Source organism: Erythrolamprus reginae, chromosome 2 (genome assembly GCF_031021105.1).
Source record: "Erythrolamprus reginae isolate rEryReg1 chromosome 2, rEryReg1.hap1, whole genome shotgun sequence".
Taxonomy (NCBI): Eukaryota; Metazoa; Chordata; class Lepidosauria; order Squamata; family Dipsadidae; genus Erythrolamprus; species Erythrolamprus reginae.
Genome location: NC_091951.1, coordinates 33,493,947 through 33,518,823, shown reverse-complemented (window position 1 = coordinate 33,518,823; position 24,877 = coordinate 33,493,947). Strand labels below are relative to the sequence as shown.

At 46.6% G+C, this 24,877-nt stretch overlaps 1 protein-coding gene and 1 long non-coding RNA gene across 4 annotated transcripts in view; one reads left to right on the top strand and one right to left on the bottom strand.

Moving 5' to 3' along the window:
• The window catches only part of APOM (apolipoprotein M), a 36,624-nt gene extending 29,400 nt beyond the window's left edge, over positions 1-7,224 (top strand). The window contains exon 7 of one of the 2 annotated variants that reach the window (XM_070737661.1): positions 5,775-7,224. The gene's annotated coding sequence lies outside the window, so the exon portion shown is untranslated. Of the gene's footprint in view, positions 1-635; positions 1,378-5,774 lie in introns of those variants that run through there. The other variant, XM_070737662.1, reaches the window with a different exon arrangement.
• On the bottom strand, positions 6,885-24,634 carry LOC139160118 (uncharacterized). 2 transcript variants are annotated; one of them, XR_011557883.1, is made up of 2 exons: positions 24,370-24,634; positions 6,885-8,493 (listed from the first exon to the last, which is right to left on the bottom strand). It is a non-coding gene; the product is annotated as an uncharacterized lncRNA (long non-coding RNA). The 2 variants fall into 2 exon arrangements; XR_011557884.1 differs by having other exon boundaries at positions 7,432-8,493; positions 24,351-24,581.
• Positions 24,635-24,877: the final 243 nt, after the last annotated feature.

The window sequence follows — 24,877 nt, the reverse complement described above, 5'->3', positions numbered from 1 at the left end:
TCCTGCAACCTTTCTTCATGTTTTGGATTCCAATCCCCTAATCATCTTTGTTACTATTCTCTGCACTTTTTATAGAATTTCAACATTTTTTTATAGTATGGTTAGGTCCCACAGACTTGGTCTTCTCCGGGTCTCGTCAACTAAATAATGTCGTCTGGTGGGACCCAGGGGAAGAGCCTTCTCTGTGGCGGCTCCGACCCTATGGAATCAACTCCCCCCAGAGATTAGGACTGCCCCCACCCTCCTTGCCTTTTGTAAACTCCTTAAAACCCACCTCTGTCGTCAGGTTTGGGGGAACTGAGACATCCCCCCCTTGCCTATGTAATTTTGTGCATGATATGACTGTGTGTACATATTTTATCTATTGTTTTTTTTTCTTTTTAGACTTTTTAATGTAAAACTGTTATTCTAGATTTTAATTATTAGATTTGTTACCATGTATTGTTTTTATCACTGTTGTGAGCCGCCCCGAGTCTACGGAGAGGGGCGGCATACAAATCTAATAAATAATAATAATAATAATAATAATAATAATAATAATAATAATAATATGCTAGGGGTGGTCCCACTAAGGCTTTATAGAGTGGTATTAGTACCTTACTTGATCTTGATTGAATCTATTAATGCAATTTCAGATTGCATTGGATAGAAACAGACCTGAACAGGAAGTCTTCAACTTACCATTTCTATTGTAACCAAGTTACAATAGCTCTGAAAAAAGTGATTTACAACCAGTCCTCACATTTATGAATGATGCAGCATGGTCACATGATCGAATTCTAGGTGTCTAGCAACTGGCATGTATTTGGGACAGCTGAAGCATCCTGGAATCCTGTGATTTTCCCATCTGCAATCTTCCTAGCCAGCTTCTGACAAGTGAAATCAATGGAGGAAGACCGATTCACTTAATGACCACACGATTCCCCTAACAACTGTGGCCAAAAAAAAGTTGTAAATTCAGGAGCAACTCACTTAACAACCACAGTGTTTAGGAATTCTAGCTCCAGATGTGGTCGTAAGTTGAGGACTATCTGCAGCCTATATGTGCTACCAAAAGGCAAGATCCTAAGAGCAGCTTCATTTCAGCAATAAGCTAAAATCAGTCTCCTAAAACTGGACCAAACATTGCGTCAAAAACCTATCATCCACACTACACACAGGAAATCATAAGGGCACTATGTTGGGGAAAGTGGTGTAAACAACATTGAACTCATTGGGCCAGCACTGCACATTTTGTGATTGGGATCTTGCATTAATCCATCATTTTTAATTGCAATTTAGAGGGGGGGGGGGACACATTTGGCTGGATTAAAGCTGCCTACTACACCATAATTCTTCATGGTGTCCAAATAAATGAACTTTTGCATGATATTCCAATTTTTTGAGTTTCACCTGTATTCTTTGTCACATAACTCTTGGTCTTCAAGGTGACTCTGAAACATTTCTTGTGGCTTTCCAGGGCAAAACCCAAAGGCATTTAAACCTTTCCTTCATCTGCCAATTTTGCACTGCAAATGGCTCACCTCCTGTCTCAACTCTCTTAAATAATTTGTTTTTTACTGCTCAAAAGAAACTGAGTAGAATTGAGAGTGAAAAACTACCAGGATATGTGTGGTGGTGGTGGGATTTTGCAAGACAGAACAGGGAAGAACTCAGAAATTAAACATCTCTCCCAGTTTCACTTTCCTTCTCCTTCGATTTCTGGAACAATGACAACATACCGTAGATCTTAATAATTAAATATTTATCCAAACTGTCATGAGGACTAGCCACACAAAGTTCATGGATTCATTTCACTGTAATTAGATATAACCAAGTCATCTGGCTGCTGTGATGAGATATAAGCTACTGTACACATTGAAATTTTCCTTTTATTTAAATATATAGGTATATTTTAACATACTGGAAAAATAACCAGATCCAGAACAGTAACATTTAATGACAAACAGGGAACATATGCAGGTTAATTCATATACCTACCTCTCATATCCACACACCCTTAAATTCCATGCAATTTTTTTCTCTATTGATCAAAACATTTCTTCTAAAAAAAGCCATGTGTCTCATACCCTTTAAGGTTCTCCTTAAAAAGGCCATAGAGAATGCCTAGACTCCTATAGGGGTGTGAAATAATATTAGGAACCAGGAAGAGGTATAGTTTTCAGCTCTCAGTGTGTAAGAGGTGGCACAATTGAAGGAATGGGAAAAATCATTTTTTATCACATTCCCCTTTTGCACTTCCATAATTGGCAAATGCTTTCTCACAGTTTTCCCAATGAATGATCCAGGATTGTATATGCATATAATCCTACTAGCCCACCAATGGTGAACATAACAATACTGTTATTTCAAGAGATCTGGTATAAATGGCATGTTTTTGATGTGGACCGTCACAGTACCTGTTGGCTAATGCCTGGCACATCGCAGTAAATTTGTAACACCTTCAACACATGCTATTTTGGAGGTGTGACTTATATAAATTAAAAAATATATGTACTTTGGACTTTGGCAAAGAGTGGGGGTGTCATAGGTTTCCCCATGTCAATACTTCTAAAAGCCTATTTTAAAAAAGATTTTAAAAAAACAATCTACGTAAAGAGGGGATAATCAAGATAGAAAATAATCTTGTAATTTCCTTCTACAGGTGTGAAGTTAGGACACGTATAAGAGAGAATCAGAAAGGCAGGAAAAACAAGCCCCAGTTTCTTTTTAACAGTGGTTTTTTGGGGAGAATTAACTTTACTGCTTGAGGGGAAGAAAAGTGCAAATCTTTTCTCTACCTGCCAACAACAGAGGTCATTTCAAATGCCTCTCAAGAAGAGGTGGTCTTGGGCTGCTTTCTTCATTTAAAAACGGGAGAGGGGGGAGTTTTTTCCCCAGCCAAAGGAGAAGTTACTACCAACAAAAAAATTAGTAAAAAAAAAGCCAATGAACTCTTAAGATGTATCTTGATTAATTCTCTTCCTCCCTTCTTCTAACTAGGCCTGTCTTTGGACTTAACGAGGGGTCTCTAAACATGGCAACTTTAATACTTCTGGACTTTTAACTCCCAAAATTCCTCAGCAAGCATAGCAGAGCAATGATGGCGAACCTACGGAACCATATCAGAGGGCACACGAGGCGCTGTCCTATATCAGCCCCAGCTGGCAAGCTGATTTTCTACCTTGGGGAAGGCCGTTTCGCCCTCTGGAGGCTTCAGGGAAACATCCCGGAAGCCCCGGAGTGCAAAAAATGGCCCAATCGGCAAACCAGGTGTTTGAAAAAGTGGACTTCCGGTCTACCTGTTGTTTTTCACACCTCACAGGCTTCAGGGAAGCTTCCTGAAGGCCTGGAGTGCAAAAAAAGGCCCAACAGCCAAACCGGAAGTTTAGAAAAATGGACTTCCGGTTTACCTGTTGTGCTGTTTTTCTCACACTGGAGGTTTCAGGGAAGCTTCCTGAAGCCCCGGAGTGCATAAAATGGCCCAATCGGAAAACCAGGTGTTTGAAAAAGTGGACTTCCTGTCTACCTGTTGTTTTTCACACCCTACAGGCTTCAGGGAACCTTCTGAAGGCCTGGAGTGCAAAAAAAGGCCCAACAGCCAAACTGGAAGTTTAGAAAAATGGACTTCCGGTTTACCTGTTGTGCTGTTTTTCTCACACTGGAGGTTTCAGGGAAGCTTCCTGAAGCCCCGGAGTGCATAAAATGGCCCAATCGGAAAACCAGGTGTTTGAAAAAGTGGACTTCCTGTCTACCTGCTGTTTTTCACACCCCACAGGCTTCAGGGAAGCTTCCTGAAGGCCTGGAGTGCAAAAAAAGGCCCAACAGCCAAACCGGTAGTTTAGAAAAATGGACTTCCAGTTTACCTGTTGTGCTGTTTTTCTCACACTGGAGGTTTCAGGGAAGCTTCCTGAAGCCCTAGAGTGCAAAAAACGGCCCAATAGGCAAACCAGTAGTTCGGAAAAACAGATTTCCATTTTGCCTGTTGTGCTGTTTTTTACACTCTGGAGATTTCAGGGAAACTTCCTGAAGCCCCGGAGTGCGAAAAGTGGCCCAACGGGCAAACCGAAAGTCAATTTTTCCGAACTTCCAGTTTGTCCTTTGAGCCGTTTTTTCCACTGTCCCAGGCTTCAGTGAGGCCTGTGGCATTGCACGCACGGGGGTGGGGGTGATGGTTGTGCGCATGTGCAGGTGGTAGTATGCGCTCATGCAGGGGGGAAAGAAATTGGTGTGGGCATGTGCACGTACACTCCCTTTAGCCATGTGAACCAAAAAAGGTTTGTCATCACTGGCGTAGAGGAATTCTGTGAGTCTTAAAAGCTGCCAACTTTGAAGGCCCCTGGACTGGACATGAGAGTTGATGGAATAGTACAATAGGTCCCTAATTTTGTAGGGGACTTGGCTGGGGCTGGGAGGACAAACCTTTGTGCTCAAAAGAGAAGGAAGATGCTGGTGATTTTTTTTTTTTGCCCTAGTTCTAGTCCCTCTAGTCTTTGCTGAAACTACAGTTCAAGCCAAGCTTCAGTCAGTTTTGCTATTTGGGAAAGGAGGGGAGATGATGTGCTGGTTGAGTGCCCTTCCCTGAGCACAATGCCAGATGTGCATTGTGGAGAAAAGAGGGAGATGTTGAAAGGCTCTTTTGTATTGCAGGGTATTGCAAAAGGGATTATTTTTTAATGAGTCATCTAAGGAAGGCACGGCATCAGAGGCCCTACGGATACGACTGTTCTGGCAACCCACTGGAAGAGTCAGCTGCCCATGTCCCAGAGCTTGGGAAGTGGGTTTTGCTTACTTGTATTTTCCCAAGGTTAGCTGACGTGTCAGGAGGCCTCCTTCCCTCCCCCAGCTCTTGCCTGCCAAAATTTAGTTTGGAAACGGCAGAGCTGTCAGCCGCCACACTGCATGGGACATCACTGCCTTTGGAATAACATCTCCCAAGCTTCTCAAAAGTTTCCCCAGCTGATGATCCTCCAGGGATGTTGCATAGGATAACAGAAGGGCTACGCTGAGAAAGGCTGGATTCCATTTGCAGAGAAGGAAGGGAGGATAGATGCCTCTAGGAAAATGAATGTATGAGCATTGAGAACATTTGAGTCAAAGACTTCCTATATCTGGAACTGTGGAAGTGACACATCGTGTATCATACAAGGGTTCTGCAACAGGCTAAGCTGAACCTCCTCATGGGGTGGTTGGCTGATTGAAGAGAAATGTTGAATCTGGACAACCCCCATCATTGCCAGATAACTTGGGCCATGATGGAAAAGAATGAAAATTGTGGTTTATTAACACCTGGGTGGCTATAGATTGCCCATCCTTGTTCTAGATCAATAGTTTCCAAACTTGAGAACTTTTAAGATTTGTGGGCTTCAATTTCCAGAAGTCCTCAGCCAATTATGAATTCTTGAAGTTCCCTGTTTTAGTCAAAGGTATGGAATTTGTACTAGAATCCGGATTGAGAGCAGATACCCTAATGCTCTCCATCTGGATTCTTTTCGGATTTCAAATCTTATGGAGATTACAGTCATAAATATCTAAGGAGGGTTTCCTGCTGTAGAACATTTCAAAGGAAGTGAAGCAGGCCAACTTTCATTGAAGAATGCCTAATCCTGCAATTAGGGATCTACATACCTGGCCAGAATCAGCTCCCCCCCCCCCCCCCCCGGCCATTCGTCCTCAAAACAAACCAACACAACCCTATATTCATACTTTCCCCCCAAATACCAGCCCCCTAATTCTCTGTTGGCTTCTACTTCCCTTGGCATCCAACATCTACTTTCTATTTTTCCTGCTTCTAGGGACAACCCGTGCATGGATAATTGGAATGACCTATGCGAGGTGTATGTGTGTGTGACTTGCTTTGAGATAAGGCAGTTCAAGAAATTGAAAACAAATCACATTACAAAAACATATCAGCGATGGACCTGGGTTACCCTTGGAGACAGCTTAGCTGCCAATTCACCATTCTGTATGCTCGACGAGACCATAGAAAATGAAACATACACAAGTCACCGATTCTGCATGTCTGCCTGGACAATATAAAAACTACGCCACTGAGTCTTTGGCTCAGAACAACTCTTTTCCATAAGGGGATGTGGACCCTGTTTCAGTGTTCTAAATATTGCCAAAGAATGAGAAAATGAGAAGAGCCAGAATTTCTCAAAACTGGGTAAAAATCCAGTTGCTGGTGAAAGGGGAGACCCGGGCAGTTGGGGATATTGAAACTGTAGGCTCAGAACTGCTTCTCCCTGAGATATCGGGTGGATATCAACAATTCTACTAAAATTAGCTGGAAAAGGCCAACTCGACCACATAAAAAGCAGCATAGGTCCAGCTCGGGAATGAATTCAAGGTTTTTAATTTCTGCTGGTATTCTGCGAAGGGGTGCTAGATATTTAATCTTCCTGGATTCCCTGGAACCACCCAGAAACTAGGACTCCTGTAGATCTTTTACCCGTCTTGCATTAAAGCCAGATGTCCACTTCTCATTTCTCTGGAAGGCAGACTTCTCCTTCCCCTTCACCGGGCTACATATCTTCCATGGCTCAGATACGGATACAATAATTATGTCTATTCTTACTTCTCCCTGGCAAAAGAGGACCAATCCTTGGATTACACTGGATTTTATCCCCAGAAAATTCAACTACTGGCTCTTCTCTAGGCTTTTAAATGAACCATTGTTTTTAGTCCATCCAACCTGTTTAAAAGGCAATTGTTTGCTTGCCGGCTAGACCAGAGGGGGGGGGGGGGGGGCATGTCTCCAAACTTGGCAGCATTACAATTTGCAGACTTCCACTCCCAAAATTCCGCAGCCAGCCATGGAATTCTGGGAGATGAAGTCCACAAGTCTTAACATTGCCAAGTTGGGAGACCTACTTGGGCTAGCCCATAAATATAGGAACAGCACATTTCTTTATTTTCACATACTTATTCTTGATAGTCTTCACCAGGTCACTGCTACCCAGAAAGCAATAAGAGGATGAAGAAGAGGAAAATCATAGGCCCTTGTAAATATACAAGAATTGACTATATTTTGGATGTTATTTGTTTTCTTTTGAAAAAAAATACTTTATCTGGACACTATGGAATCAACAGAAGTTAAGATGACTTAAATCAAGAATCCCCAAAAGAGAGTTAATGATTTCTGTCTCTTTTCAAAACTACAGTTCCCAGAATCCTCTAGCCATAACACCTAAACCAGGCTGAGATTGATTTATGTCTTTTAAAATAAAATGAATCTCACACCTCTTCCCTTTGTGATTTTTGCTGAGCCCTCCCTAGATGAGGATAATTCTGGATGGATCCCATCTGTTAGTTTCTTTCCTTGCAGCCACTGAGAACTGGAATTTACAACAACCTATATGGGAAAGTTCTGCAGATGTAGTGCTTGTTTTTGAGTCATTACTCGTTTCTGAGAAATACTGTTTCTCCTTATTACCTTTTTTTTCCTTCCAATTTTTGTCCAGCCAACTTAAACATAAGATAAAAGTTACTCCTTTTGATCCTCCAGGGCCTACTTCAGTCAATCTCTCGGGCTTCAGTCCCTGCCCTGACACAAAAGTTGGGTCAACCCAATCTCCCCCCTCATAGTGGCGATTCTTGCTTACATCCATTAGCCGCAGGCTGCTCTCCTTCTCGATCTGTATCGAGTCCAGCAGCTTCTTTGTCCTCTTGAGGCTCCGGCGATGCAGTGCGGATGCTGACCCACAAAACCAAGGTCTGTAGAACCCCGTAAAGGCAGGCAAATTGCAGCAGATACTCTTGCACCAGCCAAAGAACCAAGTACATCCCATAGGCGCTGACCAAGAAACAGGCAAAGCCATGAAGCCAAATCTTCAAGGCTCCGCCAAATCCCAAAATATCCATAACCAACTGGAAAGCCGGAGAGGATGCAGAGAGTAGAGTCACCACGCACAAATCAAAGAGGTGTCGAGTGAAGTTGAAGCAGATCTGGAAATGCTCGGGAGGCTCCACCGATGGCTTGTCGGTAGCGACATATTGAGGCACCCCAGCAAACAGCGAGTGCCCTCCAGCCGCCGAGCCTTGGCCCCATCTAATCATTTCCAGAAGCCGACGGCCACTCCACCATCTTGCCTTGGGAGGCTCCGTGGATTTCACAGAATCCTCGAGTTTTTCCTTCCAATGCTCCTCTGGGTTCAAGTCCTGCTTTCCTCTCCACCACGACAATCTAGGGAGCCACGACTTGGCTCTGGTTAAGAACATTGCACGGGGAATAAATCCGGGTTCTCTCCAAAGAAGGCCTCCAGCCCAGGATGTTTATTTTGCCAGTGATGTGGAAAGTGAAGATTTGGGACTGGGGGGAAAAAAAACCCTCCCAATGCAAAGAATGCTGATTAATTTGGTGGCTTTCTCTGCATCTGTTGGATTAGTCGTGTTTCCAATCCTGAAGTTGCTGACTCATTCTTCAAGTAAACCACAATTGAGCTTGGCCATAAATTAAGGGTCATCCAGGCTTAGGGTTGTTCCAGACATTGGCTGCCGGGAATATAATTTTCTCTGTTCAGGAAAATAGAGATGGTGGATAACACTTTACTTAAGGGCAAGTAGAACAGATTGCCACATCATACAATTTCTCCTAGTGTTATCTCCCCCTTGCCCATGTTATTTTGCCGTTTGATTGATTAACTGTGTGCCTGTTTTTTATATATATATTGGGATTGTTTTATGAATTTTATAATTTAAAATTGTAATTAGATTGGTGGGAATTGGATTTGTTACTATGTACTGTTTTTATTATTGTTGTGAGCCGCCCCGAGTTTGCGGAGAGGGGCGGCATATAAATCCAATAAATCTAATCTAAATCTAATCTAATCTATGGACAAAATGGATAAAAAGAGGTGGGAATTTCTCCTGTTTTTACAAAAAAAAAAAGCATATGGTTGCTTTAATTGGAAAAAAGAAGCCATAGTACTATATATCCATCATTCAGGACCTCCAGAATATTATTCCATGCTAATTCCAGTCAAAAGTGGGCCTTTGCCTCCTTCCAAAATGGAGGAGGCAGTTTTAAATTGATGAACTAATTGCCTAAGAGAACAAGCAAGGGAGGTAGAGTTGGGGTGCGGCAAGTATTAAATCACTGTTTCCCAATCTGGGCAACTTGAAAATGGGTGGACTTCAACTCCCAGAATTCCACAACTAGCCCATACTAGCCGTGAGAATTCTGGGAGTTGAAGTCCACCCATCTTTAAGTGTGCCAAGGTCGGAAACCACTGGACTCAACTATAAGAAACATGTACTGTAATAGAAACCCTTAAATGGCTCTTTATCATTTAAAAGTAAGATAAGTGGGCCCAACTGGTTCACTGAAGATAGTGAAAATACATCCAGTTCAATTATTGTGACCTATTATGTCACTTAATGTCTGGAACAGCAGCAATAATGATGGCTTATTTCAAAATACAGTAATACCTCATGATACGAACTTAATTGGTGCAAGGAGGAGGTTCGTAAGACGAAAGGTTCGTAAGACGAAACATTGTTTCCCATAGGAAACAATGTAAAGTCTATTAATCCGTGCAACAACAAAAAAAAAACCCAAAAAAACGCTGCCGCCCGGCTGTCACCTTTTAAAACAGCCGGGGAGGGGGGGGGGGGCAGCAGCTGCCACAGCCGCCGGCTTCCCCGCCGCTCGCCCGCCCAGGATGCTGACCTGCTGCCTCGCGGGGAAGCCGGGCAAGAGCGATCTTCTGCCCGCCATGGGCGAGCGGCGGGGAGTCGCCCATGGCCGGCAGAAGATCGCTCTTGCCCGGCTTCACCGCGAGGCATCAGGTCAGCAAGAGCGATCTTCTGCCGGCCATTGGCGACTCCCCGCCGCTCGCCCATGGCCGGCAGAAGATCGCTCTTGCCCGGCTTCCCCGCGAGGTTCCCCCCCCCCCCGCCGCCGCCCGCTGGCTGCGAGCGCTCTGCCAGGCGGCCAAGAAGCATTCAGGGCGAAGTGACGTGGAGGAATGGGGAGCTGAAACCTGCCGGTTTCAGCTTTCCATCCCTTCACGTCACTTCGCCGCTAAATCGTGTGGCAGCAAACATGCTTTGGGGTTTTGGCTGGGGGGGAGGGAGTTAGGAAGGTCCTACTTCTCCCCCCAGCCAAAACCCCAAAGCCTGTTTACTGCCACATGATTTAGCCAGGACAGGAGCGAAGTTTGGGTTTGGCCTTGGGCTTCGGGAGATGGCTGGGAAGACGCGCGGCTCTTTGGGGGGGGGGGGTGCTGTCGGGACAAGGAGCGAGGGGGCTGCGAAGGGGCGCGCGGCAGAGCTCCGGCGGAGGAGCCGCGCACAAAGGCTGAGGCGAGGCTGAGCAGGAGGCGAAGCCAACCAGCGAGGCGGTGGGCTGGGAGCCGCAGGCGAAAGGAGCTTGGGCATTGTTCTCCGGACCCCGCCCGCAGCCTGGAGAGGGAAAGGGCCGCCGCGGGGCTGAGCGGGCGGGGTCCCGAGAACAATGCCTGGCGCCGCGCTCCGATGCCCGAGCTCCTTTCGCCTGCGGCTCCCAGCCCACCACCTCGCTGGTTGGCTTCTCCTCCTGCTCAGCCTTGCCTCGGCCTTTGTGTGCGGCTTGTCCCGACAGGCCCCCACCCCAGCACTTTGAATCCCGCCGCTTCTGATGAAGACGGGCGGCGCGGAAGCCAGGGGCTGTGGCAGCTCGCCCCGCCCACCGCCCGTATCCAGCAGAAGCGGCAGGATTCAAAGTGCTGGGATGGGGGTGTCCCGACAGTCCCCATCCCAGCACTTTGAATCCAGCAGCTTCTGATGAAGACGGGCGGCGCGGAAGCCAGGGGCTGTGGCAGCTCGCCCCGCCCACCGCCCGTATCCAGCAGAAGCGGCAGGATTCAAAGTGCTGGGATGGGGGTGTCCCGACAGTCCCCATCCCAGCACTTTGAATCCAGCAGCTTCTGATGAAGACGGGCGGCGCGGAAGCCAGGGGCTGTGGCAGCTCGCCCCGCCCACCGCCCGTCTTCATCAGAAGCGGCAGGATTCAAAGTGCTGGGATGGGGGTGTCCCGACAGTCCCCATCCCAGCACTTTGAATCCAGCAGCTTCTGATGAAGACGGGCGGTGGGCGGGGCGAGCTGCCACAGCCCCTGGCTTCCGCGCCGCCCGTCTTCATCAGAAGCTGCTGGATTCAAAGTGCTGGGATGGGGACTGTCGGGACACCCCCATCCCAGCACTTTGAATCCTGCCGCTTCTGATGAAGACGGGCGGTGGGCGGGGCGAGCTGCCACAGCCCCTGGCTTCCGCGCCGCCCGTCTTCATCAGAAGCTGCTGGATTCAAAGTGCTGGGATGGGGACTGTCGTGACACCCCCCATCCCAGCACTTTGAATCCCGCCGGCCAAGAGCACTCGGGCAGAAGCTTCCCCCTCATCGCCTGTGTCTGGCAGAAGCTTCTGCCCGAGTCCTTTTGGCTGGCGGGATTCAAAGTGCTGGGGTAGGAGGTGTCCCGACAGCCCCACCCCACCCCAGCACTTTGAATCCCGCTGGCCAAGAGGACTCGGGCAGAAGCTTCTGCCAGACACGGGCAATGAGCGGGACGAGCGGCGCGGAAGCCTCTTGCAGCAGCTGCCACAGTCACCGGCTTCCGCGCCACTCGTCCCGCTCATTGCCCGTGTCTGGCAGAAGCTGCCACCCGAGCGCTCTTGCCCAACGGGAGGCGAGGCACTGGGGTGGGTGGGGGCTGTCGGGACACCCCCCACCCCAGCACTTTGAATCCTGCCGGCCAAGAGCACTCGGGCAGAAGCTTCCCCCTCATTGCCCGTGTCTGGCAGAAGCTTCTGCCCGAGTGCTCTTGGCCGGCAGGATTCAAAGTGCTGGGGTGGGAGGTGTTCCGACAGCCCCACCCCCACCCCAGTGCTTCGCCTCCCGCTGGGCAAGAGCGCTCGGGTGGCAGCCCCCGCTCCCCCGGCACAAAGCTAACCCCGCCCCCTGGGCGGCCAGAAGGCTCCTTTGGGAAGGCGGCCGCAGGGGGGAGGAGGTGGAGAGGCAGGATAACTTTGCGCCGCTTCGGAGCCCGTTTCTTTCCTGCTGCCACTATCTCCTTGAAGGTTTTCCCAACGATGCGCTGCGCTGGGCTCCGAAGTGGTGCAAAGTTCTCCCTGCCTCCTCTGCGGTTGGGAGGCTCCTTGGGGAAGGTGGCTAGGCTTAGCAGATCAAGCCGCGCCTCCTGGATCAAGCCGCACCTCCCGGGCCTTCCGTCACTGAGCCTCGCCGGCCCGGAAAATCGCAACCCCTGTTGCCTGCGGCGTCGAGGGAAACCGAGCCAGGAGCCGCGGTGATGCTGCTCTCGGCTTGGCGTCCCTCGCCGCCGCAGGCAAAACGGGCTGCGATTTTCCAGGCCGGCCAGGCTCAGTGACGGAAGGCCCGGGAGGCGCGGCTTGATCCACTGAGTGGATCAAGCCGCGCCTCCCATCACTGAGCCTCGCCGGCCCGGAAAATCGCAGCCCGTGTTGCCTGCGGCATCGAGGGAAACCGAGCCAGGAGCTGCGGTGATGCTGCTCTCGGCTTGGCCTCCCTCCCCGCCGCAGGCAACATGGGCTGCGATTTTCCGGGCCGCTCAGCGGATCAAGCCGCGCCTTCCGGATCAAGCCGCGCCTCCTGTCACAGCCTCGCCGGCCCGGAAAATCGCAGCCCGTGTTGCCTGCGGCTGCGAGGGAAACCGAGCCAGGAGCCGCAGTGATGCTGCTCTCGGCTTGGCCTCCCTCCCCGCCACAGGCAACACGGGCTGCGATTTTCCGGGCCGCTCAGCGGATCAACCGCGCCTCCCGTCACAGCCTCGCCGGCCCGGAAAATCGCAGCCCGTGTTGCCTGCGGCTGCGAGGGAAACCAAGCCAGGAGCCGCGGTGATGCTGCTCTCGGCTTGGCCTCCCTCCCCGCCGCAGGCAACACGGGCTGCGATTTTCCGGGCCGCTCAGCGGATCAAGCCACGCCTCCCTGATCAAGCCGCGCCTCCTGTCACAGCCTCGCCGGCCCGGAAAATCACAGCCCGTGTTGCCTGCGGCTGCGGGGGAAACCGAGCCAGGAGCCGCGGTGATGCTGCTCTCGGCTTGGCCTCACTCGCCGCCGCAGGCAACACGAGCTGCGATTTTCCGGGCCGCTGAGTGGATCAAGCCGCGCCTCCCATCACTGAGCCTCGCCGGCTCAGTGACGGAAAGCCCAGGAGGCACGGCTTGATCCACTGAGCCTGGCCGGCCCGAAAGTTCGCAACGCACGTTGCCTGCGGCGGCGAGGGAAGCCAAGCAGTCGGACGCACCCTCGCCGCCGCGCCCAGCCGCTGCCCGCCCCGTCCTAGCCTGAGCCGGGCCCGTTCGGTCACGCCTCGCCCGCCGCCCGCCCGATCCTGCGCCTCCTGCTTCCCCCCCCCCCAAGCCAAAAATACAAAGGCGGTCTGCTCCATGCTCCATGCTGCTCCGCCCTGCCTGTCATGCGGCGGCAGACCGTCTTTGTGTTTTTCACTGAGGGGGGAGCAGGAGGACCTTCCTGACTCCCTTCCCCAGCGCCGGACCTCCTGCCTTCCCTCCCAGCCAAAAACCCAAAGCGGCCTCCTGAACGTTTTCCGTCTTACCAACCTGCCGCCGCCGCCGCCGAGAAGCCCCGCAGCCCGGCTGTCACCTTTTAAAACAGCCGGGTGGCTTCCCAGCAGCCGCCCGAAGCCGAACGCCAAACCCGAACTTCCGGGTTCAGCTTCGGGAGGCTGCTGGGAAGCCCCCCAGCTGTTTTAAAAGGTGACAGCCGGGCTGCGGGGCTTCCCAGCAGCCTCCGGAATGCCGAACCCGGAAGTTCGGGTTTGGCGTTCGTAAGACGAAAAACGTTCGTAAGAAGAGGCCAAAATTTTCTGAACCCCGGGTTCGTATCACGGGTTGTTCGTAAGACGAGGGGTTCGTATCTTGAGGTACCACTGTATTTGATTTGAGGGCAAATATATTTTATACTATTTTGCATCTTGAAAAGCAAGCCATACATTTTCCCTCATCCCATATCAACTCTTTTCTATCCAATTTACTCAGTCAGTTTTCCATTTGATCTAGTGTTCCTTGAGATGTTACGAGTTGAATTTATTTATTGATTGGATTGATATGCCTTATTAATTGGATAGGTTTGCCCAATTTTTGAATGCACCGAGATACAGAAAAAGGGACAGCTTGTAACTCTGTAATAATAATAATAATAATAATAATAATAATAATTATTATTATTATTATTATTATTATTATTATTATTATTATTATTATTATTTATTGGATTTGTATGCCGCCCCTCTCCGTAGACTCGGGGCGGCTAACAACAATGATAAAAACAACATGTAACAATACAATACTAAAACAACTTAAAAACCCTTATTATAAAACCAAACATACACGCAAAGCATAAATTGTAAGGCCTAGGCGGAAGGAATATCTCAGTTCCCCCATGGCTGATGGCAGAGGTGGGTTATAAGGAGCTTGCGAAAGGCGAGGAGGGTGGAGGCAATTCCTAATCTCCGGGGGGAGCTGGTTCCCGAGGGCCAGGGCCATCACAGAGAAGGCTCTTCCCCTGGGTCCCGCCAAACGACATTGTTTAGTTGACAGGACCGGAGAAGGCCCACTCTGTGGGACCTAACTGGTCGCTCGGATTCGTGCAGCAGAAGGCGGTCCTGGAGATAATCTGGTCCGGTGCCATGAAGGGTTTTATAGGTCATAACCAACACTTTGAATTGTGACCGGAAACTGATCGGCAACCAGTGCAGATTGCGGAGTGTTGGTGTGACATGGGCATATTTGGGGAAGCCCATGATTGCTCTCGCAGCTGCATTCTGCACGATCTGAAGTTTCCGAACACTTTTCAAAGGTAGCCCCATGTAGAGAGCGTTACAGTAGTCGAGCCTCCAGGTGATGAGGGCATGAGTGACTGTGAGCCTAATTTATTTAGCCTAATCTCTGAGTAGTGGAAATATCGGGAGTGGGGAAGAGTGTTCAAATATCCCCGTACTTATTTTCCCCCCAATTTCCCCCAAAAGAACAAAATAACATTTTTACTTTATAGAAAAAGCAGAGATTAGGCTAAATTTGGAATTAAGAGTCTGTCTTCTTGTCTCTTTTTCTGCTTCTTAATGTATTCACAATTTAACCTATATCCTGACTTGCTGATTTTGCATATTTGCTCCCCTTCATTCCAACTGAATCCCAATGTGATGCCTTGATTATGACTTAACATCAGCTGTAAATCCATCTATTCTGATTTAGCATCAGAAGCAGATTTGGCTGCTATGACTTGCTCAAGAAATTATAATTTAGCACTCCTGATTTAGCCACATGTGGGAACTCAGCACCACTTCTAAGCTGTTCCAAAATTGTAGAAGCTGTTCTTTATCTGCAAAATCTTTCTTCCATATAAAGCAAGCCTGAATTCGGGACAAACAACTCTTTTGGAATAGTGTGAACTAAAAATACGAAATGAACCTGGAGCAGGGGTGAAATCCAGCAGGTTCTGACAGGTTCTGGAGAACTAGTAGCGGAAATTTTAAGTAGTTCAGAGAACCAGTAGAGGAAATTTTGAGTACTCTGGCTAGCATCAGAATGGGGTGGGATTGGAGATTTTGCAATGTCCTTCCCCCAGGAATAGAAACATAGAAGTCTAACGGCAGAAAAAGACCTCATGGTCCATCTAGTCTGCCCTTATACTATTTTCTGTATTTTATTTTAGGATGGATATATGTTTATCCCAGGCATGTTTAAATTCAGTTACTGTGGATTTATCTACTACGTCTGCTGGAAGTTTGTTCCAAGGATCTATTACTCTTTCAATAAAATAATATTTTCTCATGTTGCTTTTGATCTTTCCCCCAACTAACTTCAGATTGTGTCCCCTTGTTATTGTGTTCACTTTCCTATTAAAAACACTTCCCTCCTGGACCTTATTTAACCCTTTAACATACACTGTTCTGTTCGAAAAAAGTTCCTAATGTTATGTTCCCGGGTCACCCTGACCCGGACCGAAAACTCTTCATTTGCAGTGCTTATGTTTGGTCTTTTTGAAAGCTTTTTTCACCTGGAAACATGTTTGAACATTTCTGCACACAATGGAATGAAAATTGAACTGAAAAAATTAATCCTTATTGGTTTATTTTGCACATAAATGTGCCTCCCCCCCCGTTTTTGTGAAAGTTTTTTCAATTTATGGATAGTTTTGCTTGCAAAATCCATTCTATTTTACTAAAGTTGGTGTGGGACTGGTAGCTTGAACATTTCTGCACACAATGATATGAAAATTGAACTGAGAAAATTAATCCTTATTGGTTTATTTTGCACATAAATGTGCCTCCCCCCCCGTTTCTGTGACATAGTCTTCACTTTATGGATAGTTTTGCTAGCAGAATACATTCAATTTTGCTAAAGTTGGTATGGGATTTGTAGCTTGAACATTTCTGAACATAATGATATGAAAATTGAAGTGGAAAAATTGATGCATATTGGTTTATTTTGCATATAAAGTTATTTCAATTTATATAAAATTTATGCTGTTAATTTCAAACTTACATACTTTTTTTTAGTAAAATGGATTTCTTTCATAAAATTAGTTATCTGGCTACAATGTGGTTGATTTTCAAAAGGATATTCCAAATATTTCTAGACAAATATGTATGAACAGTGACAATAATGGCACACAGCAAGGCCGGGGGGGGGGTGTCCCTTTTGTGGCAAAAATAAACCAATAAGAACCATTTTTTTCAGTTCATTTATATTTTTCTTATATTCAGAAATGTTCAATTTAGTATATCAAACCTTTTGGGGGAAAATTCCTTAGGGATTTGTAGCCTTAAAAAATAGAAATTGACACGAAATTCAGAAAGGATGGGGGGAGGGGCTTTTTGATCAAAATAAAAATATAAGTCTCAATTTTTCCAGTTCAATTTTCATATCATTATGTTCATAAATGTTCAAACTAGTTTTCCAGTTGAAAAAGTTTTCAAAAATACCAAATTCAAGTACCTAAAAAAAATCATTTTGGTCCGGGTCTATATGACCCGAACAGACTAAACGTGACTTTTTTTTTGCCCAGAAAAAAATTTTTTTCCCCACCCCCACAAATATTTTTTTGATGATCAGCATTGTTAAATTGAGTAAATGAATGCCTAAGATATTAAAAATATTTTGGATTTGAAGCCTGCGTAAATATAAAGTGAAAATGATTGCAAGCAGCCGAGGGGGGGAGGGAGGCCTTATTTCTGATGTTAAAAAACCAGTAAGAATCATTTTTTTCAGTTCCTTTATATTTTTCTTATATTCAGAAATGTTCAAGGTACCATTCCCACACCAACTCCAGTAAAATAGACTGCATTTTGCAAGCAAAACTATCCATAAATTGAAAAAACTTTCACAAAAACGGGGGGGGAGGCACATTTATGGGCAAAATAAACCAATAAGGATTAATTTTTTCAGTTCAATTTTCATTCCATTGTGTGAAGAAATGTTCAGACTACTTTCCAAGTGAAAAAAGCTTTCAAAAAGACCAAACATAAGCACTGCAAATGAAGAGTTTTCGGTCCGGGTCAGGGTGACCCGGGAACATAACATTAGGGAGGTTTTTTTTTTCAGCAAGAAAGAAACCTCCCACCCCCCCAAAAAAATTCTCATAGAGAGAACCCCTGAAATGATGAAAAGTCATGAAATTTCAAGTTTCAGATATGCAGGGAAAATTTTTTACAGGGTCTCAAACCTTGATTTCGGGTCTCACAGACCCGAACAGAACAGCAGGGTTAAATGGTTCGATCATGTCCCCCCTTTTCCTTCTGTCCTCTAGACCAGTGGTCCCCAACGTTTTTTCCACCAGGGACCAGTTTCAGCAAGGCAATTTTTCTATGGCCCGGTGGGGGCGGAAAGGGGTGTGGTTCGGGGCGGGATTAAGCATGGGGGTGCTGGTCCTTCCCGCCCCTCTTTCTCGCCATCGCCCTGTGGCCGGCAGAACCTGCCTCCCAAACCCTCTTGCCCGGCGGCAGGTGAAGCGCTGGAGGGAGGGGGTCAGGCCGGCCCTCCTGCCTCCCCCCCCCAGCCAAAAACGCAAAGGCGTGCCACGGCAGAAGCCAAAAGAGGCTTGAGCCTCCCGGTCCTTCCCGCCCCTCTGTCCCGTCCATCGCCCTGTGGCCGGCAGAACCTGCCTCCCGAGGCCTCTTTCCCAGCGGGAGATGAAGCACTGGAGGGAGGGGGTGGCGGCAGGAGGACTGGCAGCTGCTGACTCCACGGACCGGTGCAACATGCCCCGCGGCCCGGTACTGGTCCGCGGCCCGGTGGTTGGGGACCCCTGCTCTAGACTATACAGATTGAGTTCATTAAGTCTTTCCTGCTACGTTCTATGCTTAAAACCTTCCACCATTCTTGTAGCCCGTCTTTGGACCCGTTCAATTTTGTCAATATCTTTTTGTAGGTGAGGTCTCCGGAACTGATCACAGTATTCCAAATGTGGTCTCACCAGCACTCTATATAGCGGGATCATAATCTCCCTCTTCCTGCTTGTTATACCTCTAGCTATGCAGCCAAGCATCCTCCTTGCTTTCCCTGCCGCCTGACTGCACTGTTCACCCATTTTGAGACTGTCAGAAATCACTACCCCTAAATGGGGAAGGAATGGGGATTTTGCAGTATCCTTCCCTTGTCACGCCCACAGAACAGGTAGGGGAAATTTCTGAATTTCACCCGGCTTAGAGAGCTACAGCACAAAGGAATATTCTCACGGCGTAAAAAAAATCATCAAGTCAAAACCTGTTTGTTTTTTTTAATCTTAGGCATATCTGCCTTGCAGTGGCATCCCTGGATTGCCTCAACCATCTCTTCAATCCTCAAAATGCATGAACGGCACTCTCAAAGTGTAGCAACTATAAGATCTCATTGTGAAATTTTGAGTGTTCATCATTATTCAGAAGTAACTCCCACTGAGAGAGACTTCGCCCTAAGGGAAACAGTTATATACCTTAGCTACCTCTAATTTGGCGGTAGTGGTAAATGCATTGAAAAGATAATAATAAAGCAGTATCTCTAAGCCAGGGCTTCTTAAGTCTCTGTGGATTTCAATTCCCAGAATTCCTCAGCCAGCCAAGATCTCAGAATTCTGGGTCTTTTAATTTTGGAAAACATAGAAACATAGAAGATTGAGGGCAGAAAAAGACCTCATCTAGTCTGCCTTTGTACTATATACTGTACTCAAAAAGAGGATAAATCAGCACCTAAAAAACAATAACTTATTGGACCCAAATCAGCATGGCTTTACTGAAGGCAAATCATGTCAGACTAATCTCATTGATTTCTTTGACTATGTCACAAAGGTGTTGGATGAAGGTGGTGCCGTGGATATTGCCTACCTGGACTTCAGCAAAGCCTTTGATATGGTTCCACATAAAGAGCTGATAGATAAATTAGTGAAGATTGGGCTTAATCCCTGGATAGTTCAATGGATTTGCAGCTGGCTGAAGCGTAGACATCAGAGAGTTATTGTTAACGGCGAGTATTCTGAGCAGAGTCAGGTTACAAGCGGTGTGCCACAAGGGTCTGTTCTGGGTCCTATTCTTTTTAATATGTTTGTGAGTGACATAGGGGAAGATTTGGTAGGGAAGGTTTGCCTATTTGCCGATGACTCTAAAGTATGCAATAGGGTTGATATTCCTGGAGGTGTCTGTAATATGGTAAATGATTTAGCTTTACTAGATAAATGGTCAAAGCAATGGAAACTGCAGTTTAATGTTTCCAAATGTAAAATAATGCACTTGGGGAAAAGGAATCCTCAATCTGAGTATTGTATTGGCAGTTCTGTGTTAGCAAATACTTCAGAAGAAAAGGATTTAGGGATAGTGATTTCTGACAGTCTCAAAATGGGTGAACAGTGGAGTCAGGCGGTAGGGAAAGCAAGTAGGATGCTTGGCTGCATAGCTAGAGGTATAACAAGCAGGAAGAGGGATATTATGATCCCGCTATATAGAATGCTGGTGAGACCACATTTGGAATACTGTGTTCAGTTCTGGAGACCTCACCTACAAAAAGATATTGACAAAATTGAACGGGTCCAAAGATGGGCTACAAGAATGGTGGAAGGTCTTAAGCATAAAACATATCAGGAAAGACTTAATGAACTCAATCTGTATAGTTTGGAGGACAGAAGGAAAAGGGGGGACATGATCGAAACATTTAAATATATTAAAGGGTTAAATAAGGTCCAGGAGGGAAGTGTTTTTAATAGGAAAGTGAACACAAGAACAAGGGGACACAATCTGAAGTTAGTTGGGGGAAAGATCAAAAGCAACATGACAAAATATTATTTTACTGAAAGAGTAGTAGATCCTTGGAACAAACTTTCAGCAGACATGGTTGGTAAATCCACAGTAACTGAATTTAAACATGTCTGGGATAAACATATATCCATCCTAAGATAAAATACAGAAAATAGTATAAGGGCAGACTAGATGGACCATGAGGTCTTTTTCTGCCGTCAGACTTCTATGTTTCTATGTTTCTATATTGTTCCTATATTTTATCTTTGGGTGTATGTATGTTTATATCCAACTGTTTATCTCTGAAAAAGTTCAGAGAAGAGCAACTAAGATGATCAAAGGCCTGGAGACTAAACCTTATGAAAGTGACTGCAGATTTTGGGGCTGGCTAGTCTAAAGAAAAGAAGAATTAGGGGTGACATGATAGCAGTATTTCAGTATTCGAGGGGCTGCCACAAAGGAGAGAGGGGTCAAATTATTCTCCAAAGTCCCGGAGGGAAGGACAAGAAATAATGGTTGAAAACTGATCAAAGAGAGAAGCAATCTAGAATTAAGTAGAAGCTGTCTAACAGTGAGGACAATTAATCAGTGGGACAGGTTGCCTTCAGAAATCGTGGGTGCTCTCTCACCAAAGGTTTTTAAGAAGACACTGGACAGTCACTTGTTAGAGATCTTATAGGGTCATGAGGGCGAACCTCCCTTATGAAACCAGTTTGCAACGCCTTGGTCTCTTCAGCCTTGAAAGATGGCGTTTAAGGGGTGACTTGATCGAAGTGTATAAAATCATGCATGGGATAAAAAATGTGGATAGAGAAAAATTCTTTTCCTTTGTGGAAGAAAAATTCTTTTCTCTATCACAAAATACTAGGACGATGGGGTACTCCCTAAAACTCATAGGTAAGAAAGTAAGGACAAATAAAGGGAAATGTTTCTTCACCCGTTGGCTTATGGAATTCAATTCCAGAACACGTCATGATAGCTGTCAGCCTTGATAGCTTCAAGGCAGTATTAGACAGATTCATGGATGCCAAGTGTATCGGTGGTTATTGAAATGGATGTCCATGTGCCGCCTCTATGTTGGTTGAGGCAGGCAGGATTCCCTTGAGTACCACTTGTTGGGGGTCAGAGGAAAGGGAGGGTCTTGCCTTCTCTTTCTGCTCAAGATTCCCATGGACAATTGGTGGGCCACTGTGTGACACAGAATGCTGGACTCGATGGGCTTTGGCCTGATTCAGCATGGCTCTTCTTATGTTCTCATGAACCTATGGCCCACGTGCCACAGGTGGCATAGGGAGTCATAACTGGGCATGCGAGTCATTGCCCTAGCTCAGGAAAGCCTCTGGAGCATGGGGGGAGTGAAAAATGGGCCTACTGGGGCCACTGAAAGTCAGGAAACGGGCCATTTCCATCCTTCAAAGAACCTCTAGGGGAGGGCAGGGGATGTCATTTTTGCCCTCCCCAGGTTTTAAGAAAGCTTCTGGAGCCTGGGGTGGGCAAAAAGCTACCAGGCCCACCTGAAGTCTGGAAATGGGCCGTTTCCAGCCTCCAGAGGCTTCAGCGGGCCTGCTAGGCCCAAAATAGAGCACATGGATGGGGGAGAACAGAAGAGTTGCATGTGCATGTGCGGGAGTGGGGCAGTATGGGGGTGGTGGTCACACGTGCATGCGCAGAGGCAAGGCGCATTTAATTATGGATGTGGGCACTCAAGGAAAAAAAAGTTTGCCATCACTAGTATAGGGTCTTCTGCTTGAGCAGGAGGCTGGACTAGAAGACCTCCAAGGTCCCTTCCAGCTATATTCTATTCTATTCTAACAAGTTTATCTTAAAGTTGCCAAAGTTGAGAACTTCCAGCAGACGTGATTGGTAAATCCACAGTAACTGAATTTAAACATGCCTGGGATGATGTGTATGCTTTTTAAATAATGGGGTTTTTAGGCTTTTAATGTTAAATTGTTATTTTAGACTTTTAATATTAGATTTGTTATTGTATATTGTTTTATCACTGTTGTGAGCCACCCCGAGTCTGCGGAGAGGGGCGGCATACAAATCTAATAAATAACAATAATAATAATGATGATGATGATGATGATGAACATAATCCATCCTAAGATAAAATACAGGAAATGGTATAAGGGCAGTCTAGATGGACTATGAGGTATTTTTCTGCCGGTCAATCTTCTATGTTTCTATGAGAAACTCATAGATACACATTCTTTTCTCCTTGTCACTGAGAATCTGTGAGTGCATCCTCACATTAAAATTAAGGGGAAGATTCTTGGGGGGAGAGGGAGCTCAGTGCAAATATTCCTTAAACCAGGGCCTCTCAACCATGGTCTGTTTTAAGATATGTGGACTTCAACTCCCAGAGTTCCCAAGCCAACATGCCGGCTGCAGAATTCTGAGGGGGTTGAAGTGCACAGTGGCTAGGGAATTCTGGGAGTTGAAGTCCACATTTTCAAAAGTTGCCAATGTTGTACAGTAGTCCCTCACCTATCGCTGGTGTTACGTTCCAGACCTGGCCGCGATAGTTGAAATCCGCGATGGGGAATTTATCGACTGATAGTACTTATTTAAGTATTTATATTGTAATTGTTTGGTAAGTTTTCATTGTTTTAAGTGTTTATAAACCCTTCCCACACAGTATTTATTTTAGATACAGTATTTAAATGCAGTATTTACAATTTTAGATATATTTTTTTTTTAAAAAACCTGCCGATCAAGTTCGGCGGGCTGTTTAAATCTGCCGATCGACTTCCTCAGAAACCCGCGATGAAGTGAAGCCGCAGTAGGTGAAGCGCGGTATAGCGAGGGACTACTGTAGTCATAAATGCTTCACCCATTTATCTGAAGGGACATCTTACCTATTCACAGAACTCCCTGTTCACCTTGAACCCTTTTTCAACTGAGCTTTTTGGCTCACCATTTTACAGTTTTTTCATATCTATGTTCCATCTCAAAAGGTTGCCTTAATTTATCAGCTAGCGACTAGCATGTTTTGAGAGAGAAGCTATCAACAGTGATGGCTCTCTTGAACTTTGCCCTGTTCCACGCCAGCTCTTTTGGCCAATTTCAGCTGTTAATCTAAGCTTTTCCACTTCCTTAACAACAGAGAAAAGGTTTTGCTAGAGTCACATAAAAAGGAATTTTTAAGAGCCGCTTCACACAGAAAGGAATTTTGAAGAGGCCAAATTGGAAAGCAGCTTAGGCAGTTATAAATATTATTTATTTATTAGTTCTATTTGTATGCTGCCCAACTCCCTAAGGACTCTGGGCGGCTCACAACCAAATAAACCCAAGGTACAAACGCTTACTTTACCATTTTAACATTACCAGAAGATGCATAATAAGATCTGTGGCAAAACACTCCAAAGATTCCAACTGGGGGCCTTTCAAAAGGAGGGAAATCAAATCTAGTCTGCAGCCATTGCTTATCATCAGGGATAGACAAAGTTGGCTCTTCTATGACTTGTGGACTTCAACTCCCACAATACCTGAGCCAATCATGCTAGCTCAGGAATTCTGGGAGTTGAAGTCCACATGTCATAGAAGAGCCAACTTTGCCTACCCCTGGCTTACCTTATGTTCCTATGTTGGATATATACCCAGCTAGGTCACCATCCCTGCATATTTCTGCAAAGCACCAATTTATTTATTCATTTATTTAAAAAAACACCTTTATCTGGAATTGGCACACTAAACTTCAAGTAGGGAAAATGTTTGAAGCAGGCATCCAGCTCAGCAATGAATGAAAAAAAAAAGAGGGAGACTGGCGGACTGATATTATATGATCTATTTATAGCATCCTGCGCTTGCTGGAACAGCCTTTCCAGGCCTGAATTGCCCATAACCAAGGAAGCTTTGGCGCAGGGGCCAATCTAACCCCCTTCTCTACACACAAACCCCCCCCCCCCCACACACACACAGAGTTCAAACCTGAAAGGAACAGCCTCCCTTTCCTCGTCCGCGCATCGAATCAAAATGATCGAAAGACCCACGAAGCTTAACACACACCCCCGCGCGATCACCCCCACCCCCCCAAATAGGGTGAGCCCCCCCTTCCCAATCCACAATCCCCCCACACACACACAATCTGCATCCTCCGTATTTGTGACCCACCTGGATCGACACATACCACATATATATATACACACCCGGGCGGTAGCGCGCAAGTGCGCGCAAAAAAACCCCCACAGGATCTCCAGACCAACTTTTCTCCTTTTCGGATCGCGCGTTCTCAGCGCCCCGCCGGGCTCGGTTTCTTCTAAAAGGGATCGAGGCGCCCCCTCCTCACTTTCCAAACTGGAGCCGGGCTGTGGAAGGGGGGGGGGACTTCGCTTTTTTTGCAAATCTCGCCTCCTTTTCTGATGCTCCCAGCAGCGCCAGCCAAAGCGAAAGGGGAAAACCGGGAGCCCATCCAGAGGGAGGAAATCTTTGGACTCGCCAAGCCCGGAGGGAAGGAGAGAGAGAAAGAGAGAGAAAGAGAAGCGGCCCAGCCCTCGATGCAGAGAGGGAGGCGCGAGGAGGAGAGGAAGACGAGCTCCCTCCTTGTTTGGCTTCTTTTCTGGCCCGACCGGATTGGGAGAGGCGCCGCTGGAAGAGGTGGAGGCTTTTGCGGGCGGGGGGGGGGGAGAGAGAGAGGAGGGATCCTCTAGATCTGGC